The 13,293-nt window shown below is 39.4% G+C and overlaps 1 long non-coding RNA gene across 2 annotated transcripts in view; it reads left to right on the forward strand.

Moving 5' to 3' along the window:
- The window catches only part of LOC147338611 (uncharacterized), a 53,015-nt gene that overhangs the window by 20,160 nt on the left and 19,562 nt on the right, over window positions 1-13,293 (forward strand). For both annotated transcript variants that reach the window (XR_015130172.1, XR_015130162.1), the window contains exon 3: window positions 10,884-11,029. This is a non-coding gene — a long non-coding RNA (uncharacterized LOC147338611). The remainder of the gene's footprint in view (window positions 1-10,883; window positions 11,030-13,293) is intronic.

Here is a 13,293-nt window from a genome sequence, read left to right on the forward strand (position 1 = left end):
ACTGAAAAAACATCAAGTTCAAACATTTTCTCTGGGTCTGGAATTGCCATTCAATAAAATACAGAAAATAACTGACTAAAGTACAAGTGGACAAGCTCTTTGAAGGAAAAGTTGGGGGAACAATAAAGTAATGCAAAACCAAGCATAAGCTTGATGTGTTAACAAATGTCTCAGAGGCTGAACTGTCCTCAGATGAATATGAATGAACTTTTACAGATGTATGTGGCTAACATAAAAGAAAATGTTAGAATAAGAGGGAAAGGGGTATTTCCAGTGTGTTAAATAAGATTGAAATGCAGACTGGTAACCTAATCGGGTTGTTCTTCTGTTCCCATTGCTGCTGTAGTCTGCCTCCATCAGGGAGTGTTGTTAAGAATCTGCAACTATGTTCCTTCTCATCTTCCTTCCCTACTTTAATCTCGACCCGAGTGCTTGGTTTTACAGTGAGTGAAGTGTGTCTTCTAAGCTTTGGTGAAGGAGAGACAAGGTTCTTCAAGTCCCAGCAGGTCTGAGAAGCTTCTTATGAGGCCCCTTAAAGACAACTTTTCAACAGAAGTGAGATCCTGACTGACTACAGCATTTTGCTTCTCTACAGAATTCTAGTGAAACTTCTGTACATTCTTGATAATTATTTGTGTTGTCCACATTGATGGCAAAAGGTGAGGAGCATAAAAATGATGCCATCACAAATGGCTTCATTTCTTGGGAGTGAAATGCTCTGAACCTATAGCCATTTCAGTCACGAACTGGATTAAGCACAGATAGAAGAAAGCATTTCCCTGCTGGGCATCTGTCCTACCCAGTGGCTCATTTCTTTCACTTAGAAGAGTGGTGGTCTTACATTAATGAAGCCTGTGTACCCAGGATGCTTCAGGCCAGCTTTGACTTTTGGCTGTTTACTTGACTGTCTTTCCCTGGAAAGCTGTCAGGCCAGACAAGACTTTATGATGCCATTAAACATTAGCGTCAGACTGCTGAGGGACTGGATCTGGTCACTCTAACTGAGGTTAAATTAGCTTTTTTGGCAGACAAAAGAAATGCTACTGAGCTTAGAGCAGTATCAGAAGTGGAGCCATCAAGCCTAGTGTTACCTCAATATAGAAAGAAATTAGGTTATTCGGTTGACTTATGAATGAGCCATAATGAAGGTTTAAGGCTTTTGGGAATAGTGGCTTCATTACAAAATGCTTTATGTTAATAACTGGCATCTCCAAAAATAACTGAATTCAGCCTAGCAAAAGGATTCAATAAGGCAAAGCGGGCCTGATTTTAAAAGGGAACATAAGACATACAAAAAAAGCAATGAATGATGTCATAATTACTGCTTCAGGTAGTCTTAAATTGATAGGTTTTTACCTCAGTGACCTGGTGCTGATCATAAATCCAGCTATGTCCTGTAGGACACATTACTAAATATCAACGAAACACAAACAGTACTCATCACACACATTGTTGTGATGTTGTGCGATCATTGTGTAAAGATCTTTTGTGTGTTAACAGGACTAAATAAAGAGTTATACGAATACACCTTATTAACCTTATTTTGAACTGCGCTTCCTATTTTAGTCAAAGTTCTATTTGCCTTTTTTTTTTTTTTTTTGCCACATGTTAGTTCTCATATGTATATAATAGGGGTGCAACGATACTCGTATCGATATTGAACCGTTCGATACAGTGCTTTCGGTTCGGTACGCATATGTATCGAACAATACAAAATTTTTAATTTTATCAACTTTTCTTCTGACTATGCTGTCTGTGTTGAGAGCTCAGTGGATCTGCGTTCGACTACTCCGCCTAGGCTGCACTGTCAAGCGCAGATCCACTGAGCGCAGCGCAAGCTAGCAAGACAGAAGCTAAGCTCGTTGCAACATGGCAAATTGAACCTCCCCCACCCTCATTCAGATCTGGCCTTTGGAACTATTTTGGTCTTCATGTGAAGTATGACCCTAAAGGTAAGCGCGTCATGGACAAAAGTAAAACAGTATGTCGGATGTGCACCGCAATGCTCAATTACATGGGTGGGAACTACTGCGTTAGCGCAGTTTGCTCGTTAACGTGTTGATGCTGTCCAGCCCCAGGCACGGGGCGATCCGAGGTAGCTTGTTAACGGAGATTTGCCGTGTTGTGGCGTTAACGTCATTTCAGATTAACACTGACAGCACTTGTGGGAACACAATGAATATGACTGCCCATTTACGCCGACATCATCCTAGTGCAAAGACAAGTGGAAGCAGACAAAAACAACAAGCACGCATGCTACAAACTTTACCCGAGTCATTTAGACAGCCGTTAGCACATGATTCTCCTTATGGGGACCTGATATGTTTAATATGCTGCTGAGAATATAGCCCAGAAGAAGCGTATAGTATAGCTTTTATTTTGGAAAGAGACATTTCTCTGTAATAAACTCTCTTTTCCAAAGATGAGTGATTTCTCGATCAGATAGATTTATTATTTTATCCCTTTGTTGTTTCAGCAACATTAAATTTAAAAACTGTACTTTTGAGTTAAAATATATATTTATAATTTTAATAAATGACAAATTAAAAAAAGCATGAGCATTTTTTGTATCGAAAAAATATCGAACCGTGACACCAAAGTATCGAACCGAACCGTGAATTTTGTGTATTGTTGCACCCCTAGTATATAAATATGATGTGCGATGTTGTATCTGTTACTCAGGATATCTGCAAGTCCTTAAAAAGTCTTTATTTGCTAATTAAAATATTACAAAATTATTAACTGTCCTAAATTTAGTTTGAAGGATTCTTAAATGTTATTTGGATGTTTCATAAATGAGATTTTGAAGTACACAATGTTTTCACCACCTGTTCAGATTTAGATCACGCAAAATGACATGAATTTAGACGACAGAAGACATGACAAGCAGAATTTAAGCTGTTCTTTAAGATTTTGTTCTTTGTAGGCTTTTTTTTTAAATACATTTTAAAAAAGTTAATTGTAATAGTAAATTGATAAGACACATTATACTTCAAGGTTGGTTCATCTATATAAGATACTTTTGCCTGATACATATACCTAGTGGGGTCATTTTGGGTCCATTTTCAGGCCACAGACATGTTTCATCATAGTAACTGAGATTACACTGCTTTTCAATCATAACTACCGCAATCCCTTCATACCTTTTGTTACTGCTCATACTAAAATCCAAGTTCTCCTGAAAAGTCCTGAAGAAGCGTGAATGCACAGTAGCATTGTCTCCATAAAACACATTAAACTACTAAATTATTTCCTCTGGGTCTTAATCACCTAACAGACTTTGTTCATCTTATTGTCCCAAGACCTCACATTCCCTGTGATGATAGCTGGAACAGGTGATTTATATTTAAACTTAGATGTCTACTTTGCTCGACCTCTGAAGCCTTGTTGTCTCCCCCGTAGCTCCTCTGGGATTACAGGCCTTCCTCCGGGCAGTAAAACTGTCATGACGATTAGCTGCTGCTGATTCCAATAGTGCAATGTGAAACCACAATTAGACTTGCAAAACTTGACTTGCCATTTATATTTTTTAAATAAATTTTAATGGATGATAAAAGTCATAAAAATAATAACATTAAAATAAACTAAAATTAAATTGGTATGAAACATTAAATTTGTGGTTTAAATGTAGACAACAGCATCTTGGTGCAGTTGTTAACACTGTCATCTCACTTACAGTATATAGGTGTTGGTGACCTGTGCAGTGTGTATTCTGCGTCTTGCTGTATGACAGCTGGGATAGGCTCAAGTCCCTGCCCCAGAACACTGAAATGGATAAGTGGATGAAGATAGATGGATAACTTTAGACACCCTGCTACCACCGAGGAAGCATGTAGTCATGCCCAAAAGTTTTTGATTGAGTTCCACCAGTTCAGCTTTACAACAAGATGGCAAGGTAGGACGAACCGTGACAAATTCTCCAAGGTGCTGGGAACAATTCATACACAAAGTACCTTTAAAAAAAAAAAAAACAGAAACCTTGCACGATACACAATGGATAAAAACTGGTGCTAACATCAAATTTTGTGGTTTGAATCATTCACACTTCTCTTGTAGCACCAAATACATTTCCACAGTACAGATTTTTTTTTTTCAGTTCCCTTTTAACATGGTCAGAGAATAACCAACAGAGGATACGTCTTTAAGCAAGAGCTACACTTTGAATCTAAAATATAAAACGCATACTAAGCAGTAGAGGCTGCACACCACAGCTAGTGCAAGCATAGTGACCCAGTTTTCAAAAGAGCGTTGACTAAGTGGGACTTGGATCATCATCCTTACTTTTATTCTGAAAAAGATCCTGATAACAAGGAGCCCTTACATAGTGGTTCATGCTGTATTTAATTGGTGCACAATAATATACTGATTTTAACAACTTGTGTTTTTATGTGTAGCAGGCCTGGGTTTGACAAAAGAGGATACAGGGCAGTTTTAGATCCTTGTGTTGTGATCCCTGGTGTTGATGGAGAGGAATCCTGTGAGTTCAGTGATAAATGTTCTTCTTTCTGGAGTTTAACACTGAATTTTGAGCAGAGCAAGCAGTTTTCCTTTGTCTTTTGAGGGCATTAAATAGCTTGAAATTAAAATACTGGTGAGCAAATTTCCATTTTTTTCACATATTGATGATGTGGAGACAAAAAGCAATTAAGCTCTTTGCAATAATGCAATTAGACTCTTAGTTTTAACCAACAGAGAAGGTTATCCCCCTTTAATTTGGACACTTTAATGATAGTATGTGAGGAAAATGAGGGAGCATTTGTTTTCTCTACTTAAATTTGTGTAGCTGATCTGCGGATTCTAATTGGCAACATTCTCACCAGTCCAGCTCTCTAATCTAAAAGCCACCAACAGGCCAAATATACCGCAGTCAAGTTAATTTAAATTGGGCTCTACCAGCATGATGAAGAGTAAGGCACAGTGCCAGAATAACTGCATCTGCAGTTAGTCCCAGTTGGAGATGGTATTTCACTGAGACAAATGAAGACAGACACTGAGAGAATTGGGAACCCCCAAATTAAAGGCATAGCACAGTAAGGATTGGTCTAGATTGATCCCTTTTTTGAAGCATAAAAGCAGCATTTGTTTTCTCAAGCATAAAAGCACTGTCGACTGTGTGAGTAGATAAAAAAAAGATGTTTGCATTTTTTAGTTTTTCTAGTATGTTCAGTCCCTTATCTGAAAAGGACACTACAAGATTAGCACAGGTAATGTTTTATTCAGTTTTTCTTGTAATTTGGTTTGTAAGATTTTTGCTTTTGTAGAATTCTAAAAAAACTACAAGAAGAAAAGCACGGCTCCTTTGAAAGCTAATGGGACTGGCTTGGAAAGATTGCATAGTTGTAAGTCCACATACTGCTGTGCTTTCATAGTATTTTACATGTAATCACAGTGCTTTTTTTTCATCAGAGTTACATATTCGGTTTCTGACTGAGGCAACTGTTGTTGTGATTTGGTGGTACATACAGTGGGGCAAAAAAGTATTTAGTCAGCCACCGATTGTGCAAGTTCCCCCACTTAAAATGATGACAGAGGTCAGTAATTTGCACCAGAGGTACACTTCAACTGTGAGAGACAGAATGTGAAAAAAAAATCCATGAATTCACATGGTAGGATTTGTAAAGAATTTATTCGTAAATCAGGGTGGAAAATAAGTATTTGGTCACCTCAAACAAGGAAAATCTCTGGCTCTCACAGACCTGTAACGTCTTCTGTAAGAAGCTTTTCTGTCCCCCACTCGTTACCTGTATGAATGGCACCTGTTTGAACTCATCATCTGTATAAAAGACACCTGTCCACAGCCTTAAACAGTCAGACTCCAAACTCCGCCATGGCCAAGACCAAAGAGCTTTCGAAGGACACCAGGAAAAGTATTGTAGACCTGCACCAGACTGGGAAGAGTGAATCTACAATAGGCAAGCAGCTTGGTGTGAAAAAATCAACTGTGGGAGCAATCATCAGAAAATGGAAGACGTACAAGACCACTGATAATCTCCCTCGATCTGGGGCTCCACGCAAGATCTCATCCCGTGGGGTCAAAATGATCATGAGAACGGTGAGCAAAGATCCCAGAACCACACGGGGGGACCTGGTGAATGACCTGCAGAGAGCTGGGACCAAAGTAACAAAGGTCACCATCAGTAACACACTACAACGGCAGGGAATCAAATCCCGCAGTGCCAGACGTGTTCCGCTGCTGAAGCCAGTGCACGTCCAGGCCCGTCTGAAGTTTGCCAGAGAGCACATGGATGATACAGCAGAGGATTGGGAGAATGTCATGTGGTCAGATGAAACCAAAGTAGAACTTTTTGGTATAAACTCAACTCGTCGTGTTTGGAGGAAGAAGAATACTGAGTTGCATCCCAAGAACACCATACCTACTGTGAAGCATGGGGGTGGAAACATCATGCTATGGGGCTGTTTTTCTGCCAAGGGGACAGGACGACTGATCCGTGTTAAGGACAGAATGAATGGGGCCATGTATCGTGAGATTTTGAGCCAAAACCTCCTTCCATCAGTGAGAACTTTGAAGATGAAACGAGGCTGGGTCTTCCAACATGACAATGATCCAAAACACACCGCCCGGGCAACAAAGGAGTGGCTCCGTAAGAAGCATTTGAAAGTCCTGGAGTGGCCTAGCCAGTCTCCAGACCTCAACCCCATAGAAAATCTGTGGCGGGAGTTGAAAGTCCGTGTTGCTCGGCGACAGCCCCAAAACATCACTGCTCTCGAGAAGATCTGCATGGAGGAATGGGCCAAAATACCAGCTACTGTGTGTGTGCAAACCTGGTAAAGACCTATAGTAAACGTTTGACCTCTGTTATTGCCAACAAAGGTTATGTTACAAAGTATTGAATTGTATTTTTGTTATTGACCAAATACTTATTTTCCACCCTGATTTACGAATAAATTCTTTACAAATCCTACCATGTGGATTCATGGATTTTTTTTTCACATTCTGTCTCTCACAGTTGAAGTGTACCTCTGGTGCAAATTACTGACCTCTGTCATCATTTTAGGTGGGGGAACTTGCACAATCGGTGGCTGACTAAATACTTTTTTGCCCCACTGTACATAAAATTGAATTGAACTAATCTATGCTTTACATCACTTGCACTTTCCCACACTGACGGGCTCATTGGTGACGTCAGTGGTGTAGTCCAATAATCTTTCTATCCGACTTCTTCAGGCCAACCAGCCTCCACTCTGTGTACTTTAAATCTCATTGCCCATCTGTCATTCTCCCTTGTAACCTACCTCCTCCCCATCTATGCCTCTCCTCCATGTTACTCAGGCTCCTTCAAAGCCTCTATCTTCATAACCACCACCAGCACGTAGACTTCAGGAGGTCATGACCTAATACTATGGACTGGACTATTGGAGTCAAATCGCCAAATAGGTTAATTGAATTCTATACATGTATATCAAGAATTCCTTTTTGAACTGATATTTGGATCAGATATCGGGGACAACAAGCCTAGTTGCATAGGCCTAAACCATCTGGCAACCACCGACCACTAGGGGAAAGTATGTTCTGTGACAGGTTGGCAAATGGTTGCTGGGAGTTTCTAGGTGAAATTGTTTGCAAAGAAGCATAAGGATGCAGAATCAAAAAGCTCCTTTGGAATTCTTTTGGCAACGAGCAGTTTGCCATGCTCGTCAGTAGAGGCTCATGGAGGAGCTAGCATTAGCTCAAACACTTGGAAAGCCGAGAAAAAGCAGAAGGAAGAGAAGACAACAAAAAGTAATTAAAGTAAAAACGAATTCTTTAACAACTTGCAGAGCTTTACTCAACTGAACTCAGAGTGTGGACTCAGAGGTTTCATAGCACCTGTTAAACTGAGCTGCGTGACTCAGTCTAACTTAGCAGGTTTGTCATAGGAGATAGGAGTCTATCGGTGTTTGAGAAAAGTTGCAGCAGTGACAAAAAAGTGAATGCAGTTTTAGTGGCTGTCAGATTATTTCAGTCATCCATAAAGTGTGCTGATAAGCTGTGGTTGCGAAAAAATAGTAAGTGAAACAGGCTGCCAAGTTAGTCTGTTACCCTAATTGTGCTGTTGTAGTTTGCTTACTGCATTTCTCTATGCATGTTTGGAATGCAGTGTAAAATTTACTGTGCAGGGGAATCTGGAATATACGTGGATACTACCACATGACACATACCATCCATATTAATGTTGTTGTACACCCCCTGTGGGACTATAGCCACTCCCTGGTAGCAGCAGCCTAACCTATCATGGTAAAATACCCCATAACACTGCACAATCGCTTATGAATGGTTCAGAGACACGGCAGAGATCACTCCACATATGATCACCTCATCTGCCTCAGTTTATGTACACACTTCTTTGTGCTGCTTCCTTATTTTTTAGGGAGTGGCTGAGGTTATTGCCAATTGTTCACAAAGATGCTTGATGAGTGCCAACCCTATCATTAATATTATAGTAGATTTTCACTGTTTAGAGAGCTCTTTATATAAAATATTAAATTTTAAAATACCTGGAAAAAAAAGCCTGAGGACGAGCCAGTTGATCAGATTCTTGCAATGAATTATTAATGAAACACAGTAGGAGCACAGCACATTCTATCTCTCTCTATCTTTTTCTCTCTCTTTTTTTTATAAGTATGCAGATTTATTTTCTCTTCTGTTCCAGCAACTGCTCGTCCTTTTTTTTTTTTTTATCTGTCACACAAGTAACAGACAGAAGAGATAGAAGTTGCAGAAACATGAGCCAGTGTGTGAGGATTTAGCTCCTGTCACTTAATAATCAACATTATTCAAGGCTGTGTCATACACAGCAGTCTTCACCACAAGTGTGAAACCACAGGATTTCTGTTAATAACAAGTATGTTTGCGTGAAAGGCATCAAAAGAAAAGGCAGGTGCATATTGCAGGTAGAAATAACAAAGAAGCTTCCAGTAGACAAGCAGTTTGATGGACACACATTCTATAGGGAGGATGTATAGTCTACATTAGGGCTGTGCGATATGACCAAAATCTCATATCCCGATATAAAACATCTATCGTCCAATAACAATATAAATCACAAAAAATTTAATATTTTCTGTAAATTCTGTGAATCTCGGGTAGGTGAAGTGTTTCCAGCTGGGTGTCGTGTACCTGGAGTCGAGTGTTTTAACCGATGCATGAAACTGTACATTTTTAGACATAAGTTGTAACGGCCGCCGTTTTCTTTGTGAGTATTTATTACACGGCGTGCTGCGGGGAAAAGCCTGTTCTAACGTTTGAGTCTAAGGTTTATTTTTTAGCACCTGACGACTTTTTTTTTGCTTCTCCTCCCTCCATAATACTTTTTCACGTGATTCCATTTATTTTGAAAAGTCTCAACAGGATCTTGAGCTTTATTGTGAAAGGTTTATGTGAAAAATAAACAAGCGGACATGTGATGGTTTTACCGTCGTTGTTGCTAACAACAACCCATAAAAACAGGCGCTTGTCCATCCGTAGTGTGGTTATATTAAATATAAGAGAAAGAGAGAACTTTAAGAAATTAATATAGCCACTACAGTGACCAACAAAACGATGAAAAAAATATTGCCGTAAACAGTTTATTTTGCGACACCACGAAACAAACGATAGCGTAAAATGAAACGATAGACGTTTTTATATCGTCATCTGATATATATCGTTATATCGAACAGCCCTAGTCTACATGTCTACATCTTTTTATGAATCTGACAGATATCCATGGCGATGCTGGCCTCCCAGAATGTTGCAGGAAATGTAGATGTGATTTCAGAAACTGAAAATGTATTGTCCGGTTTTAAAAAGCAAGATTTTGATAAAATAATCAGTTGCAGGAAATGCAATTTTACGATAACAAGAAAAACATGGCTCAGTCACAGAATCAAATAATACAGAAGCCATTCCTGTTCCAATATCCTCCCAGATAAATATCAATGAAAGGCTCTTTTCTTTCCAGATGGCATCTCATTCAATCAAGTGCTACCTTAGACCACAAGCTGGGCAGCAATTTAGTAGATTTTTATTGTTTATTTTGTGAATCAAACAAAACAGTCAAAAATCAGCTCTGTAATCATGACTCATCTCTGCATGCTTTAGAGGAATTACTTCATATTAGCCTGTGGCCAATCCATGCAAAAGAGAACAGGTCAGTATGTCAAACCTCAAATTTATGAAAATAAGGAAAATAAACATAATCACGCAGTTTAACCAATATTTATTTTGCATTTTTTTGGTCTATTTTGCAATAATATAATTTTTTATTGACAACAAGACTTTTTACAGGAGCGGCTCCCATCCATCAGCATACACACAGCTCAGTGATACACGTGATAGCTGGTCTGCCTTCATTAACCATGCACGCCACATCCATGTCTTGTTTGATGGATAACTTCTTGGCACATGAGTGCATTTCTCTGAAACATCTGACCTTTATTGACACAGTCCACTTCAATATACTGAGCAATGAAGGGCTCCATCTATTCAATACATGATTGCTTTCGTGAAACGCCTGCTTAAAGAACTCTTTTTGGAATATGTGGGTAGAATTAGCATTTTGCCAAATAAATGAAATCAAGTGACCTTATATGATGAATAGAACAAACAGCATCCTATTCATCACATTCATCAAGAGCTGAAGATGAATAAAAGATTATCATTTACACCCACAATCAGTACAGGTCAATGATTTTAACCCAGACAAATTATTTAGACAAATGTCTTTTTTTTACTCTGAGAATTTGGCTGAGAATATCTAAACGAGCCTCTGTATTTGTCAGGAAAATGTATAGACATAGTTGTGAAACTTGGTTAATAAAGTCATAGTCATCCAGTGCACAGTGTGAATACAGAGGTTTAAGTTCTGTTATAATTGGTTGGCTTTGATCTCCGAACTCTGCAGGAGACTGCTTATGATCCATCCCCAGAGAAACCTGTACTGTGCGCCTCAGTCAGCTCCAAAACCTCCAGGTTCTCATCCTTTTCCAGAATTGAAGACAACACAGCCGGCAGCTCATTCTGATGTAACAGCTTTACTCTTACTTGAAGGTCAGTAACTCTGTTTTGTGGCCTGAAGCTTGTAGTCATTTCTTTCCTGACTGTCTTAGCTGGGACTCCTCCTGCAGGACTACGAAAGCCATATGTCTTCTCCTATTAATATTTTAATTTAAATTTTTCCATATCTTCAGTTTAGGATCTTGATTTCTTTTTTATTAATTAGCTATATTTACATGTATCATTATATCATTTATGTAGTAAGTTGAGTTTCATTTTAGTAATAGTATTGTTTCCGAAACTATTTTGGATTGAAAGTTCTTTTGTATATTACAGTATAATTTATCACTGATAAATTGTTGTTTCTAAAAAAAAAAAAAAAAGGACAGCTGGAAAATTTGTTAATCATGGATGCATAAATGTGCATCCGGTTCTGATATACATTAATGCAGTTCACTAGTGTTATGTGTGGGTTCAAACACACATCTGTGTGTACAAATCTGCACTCAGAGTCGATTAGCTTGCCTGTGTCTGTCCACATATTCAAGCAAATATATAGGGGGGGGGGGGTCATGCTTCATCCAACCTATACAGCCACATTGACGTGTCTACGCAATGAACAGCAGCAGTGGAAGACGGATGAATGTGTATATATCCATTGGCTGTGACAGCTAAATTAACTGTTGCCAACTAAACTTTTCACCACCTACAGCTTGTTAAGAGACTTCTTTGTCTGATTAAATAAGATAAGTTGGAAAGGCCAAGGTTATAGTTAAGTATATGATAAAGCAAAGGACAAAGCAAAGTAAACATATACCTTAACATAGCATCTATTCCAGTTATGCTTCCCTCGCCTAAGCATGGTATTAATTATACAGTAATAAGGACTCAAAACAACATCATTGACTTTGGAGGCCACCGTTGTCAATATCATCCTTTTCAATAACAGGCCACCAGTTGATGTTACTTCTTCTCTGTGCTACTTGCTTGTGCTTTGTAGACATGCTGCAGGGATTGGTTTGCTGTCTGTATACATCCCTGAGAGAGGGTCTGTCATTCATAGCCACACTGTTTATTTTTTGACCTTTGCATTCGTTGTATCCATCTGTCCTTTGGCTGGCTTTGCAAGTGGAGCCGTGTCCTCTGAGGAAAGGCAAGGAGGAGGAGATGAAAGATTCATACAGGCACACGCGGCATGAGGGAGGTAGCAGGAGAGCTCCACCAGAGAGAGTTAATTAGGATCTCCCTTTCCCAGGCAATCACTCTGCTCTTGACATTTCATCTCACTTTTTCCCGAACAAATCTCCCTACGACTTGCAGAGACAGGCAGAGAGACAGAGAGGAAGTGCTTGACCTTGGTTAGGTGTTGTGCTGCATTGCTAGTTTTAGCTCACATCAGTCTGCCTGCCCATGATAACGTTCAACATGAAACAGTGGAATAATCCCACAGCTCTCCAAGCAACCTGTCTCTAACAGTCTGCCTCCTTTCACCTGAAAGGAAGAGCCCATTCTTTTGTCCTCCCTGGTGCAAATTCATTATTTTGTAGAAGAAGCACACATATAAATGTTCCACAGACACATTTCCGAAGGCCCATACTTTCCCTGCTGTATCAAAACCCCCAGAAAAACACATTCATACGCAAATCAGTCCCAATGGTGAGGTTAGCAAGAGTGCAGCGATACAATAAATGAACAAAACAGACCATCAACACTTAGGATTTTTTTTCTTCTCATAATAATAAAAATAGGAAACATAATCATAGCTTGGCTAAATTGAAAACCTTCAGTGTTCAGTGAGAGAGAGAGAAAGATCTGATGATCAAGCCATAACAAGAGAAAGGATTGGTCTGAGAGAGAGACACTGTGAGAGTGTGTGAGGAGGTAAAATGTGTTTATTGTCCCTGTCTCCCTGTCTGTCATTTGAAATTGGAGAAAGCAGACTGTATTATTGGACACCAGTGCCAGTCGCAGCCAATGATCTGGCTCTGTGATAGATCTGTTTAATGCTCACTTTATAGCTGGCAATCCCCTGCTGAGGATTTTTCAGAAAGCTGACAGAGTGGTGTGTAGGTAACCTGCACGCAGAGAAAGGGGAAAATTACTGTTCTGAAATTACTTTGACTCAAAGCTTTAAAGTGGCATCTCAGTCCCCTCAACCTTTTTCGACTAGGCCGAAATAGATGACAGAATTTCCTCACCTCTCAAAGGTTTCATGGTGATAGGAACAAACAAAAGTGGGAGTATTTGTGACAACACACATAATACGTATGAAACGTGACTTGCCTCTGACATCCTCACTGAGTTTTACAGCCATTCGT

This window comes from Aulonocara sp. 'chitande type north' Nkhata Bay, linkage group LG1, assembly GCF_057382095.1.
Source record: "Aulonocara sp. 'chitande type north' Nkhata Bay isolate Kocher_YH1m ecotype deep benthic linkage group LG1, A_spYH_male_GT1.1, whole genome shotgun sequence".
NCBI classification, from domain to species: Eukaryota; Metazoa; Chordata; class Actinopteri; order Cichliformes; family Cichlidae; genus Aulonocara; species Aulonocara sp. 'chitande type north' Nkhata Bay.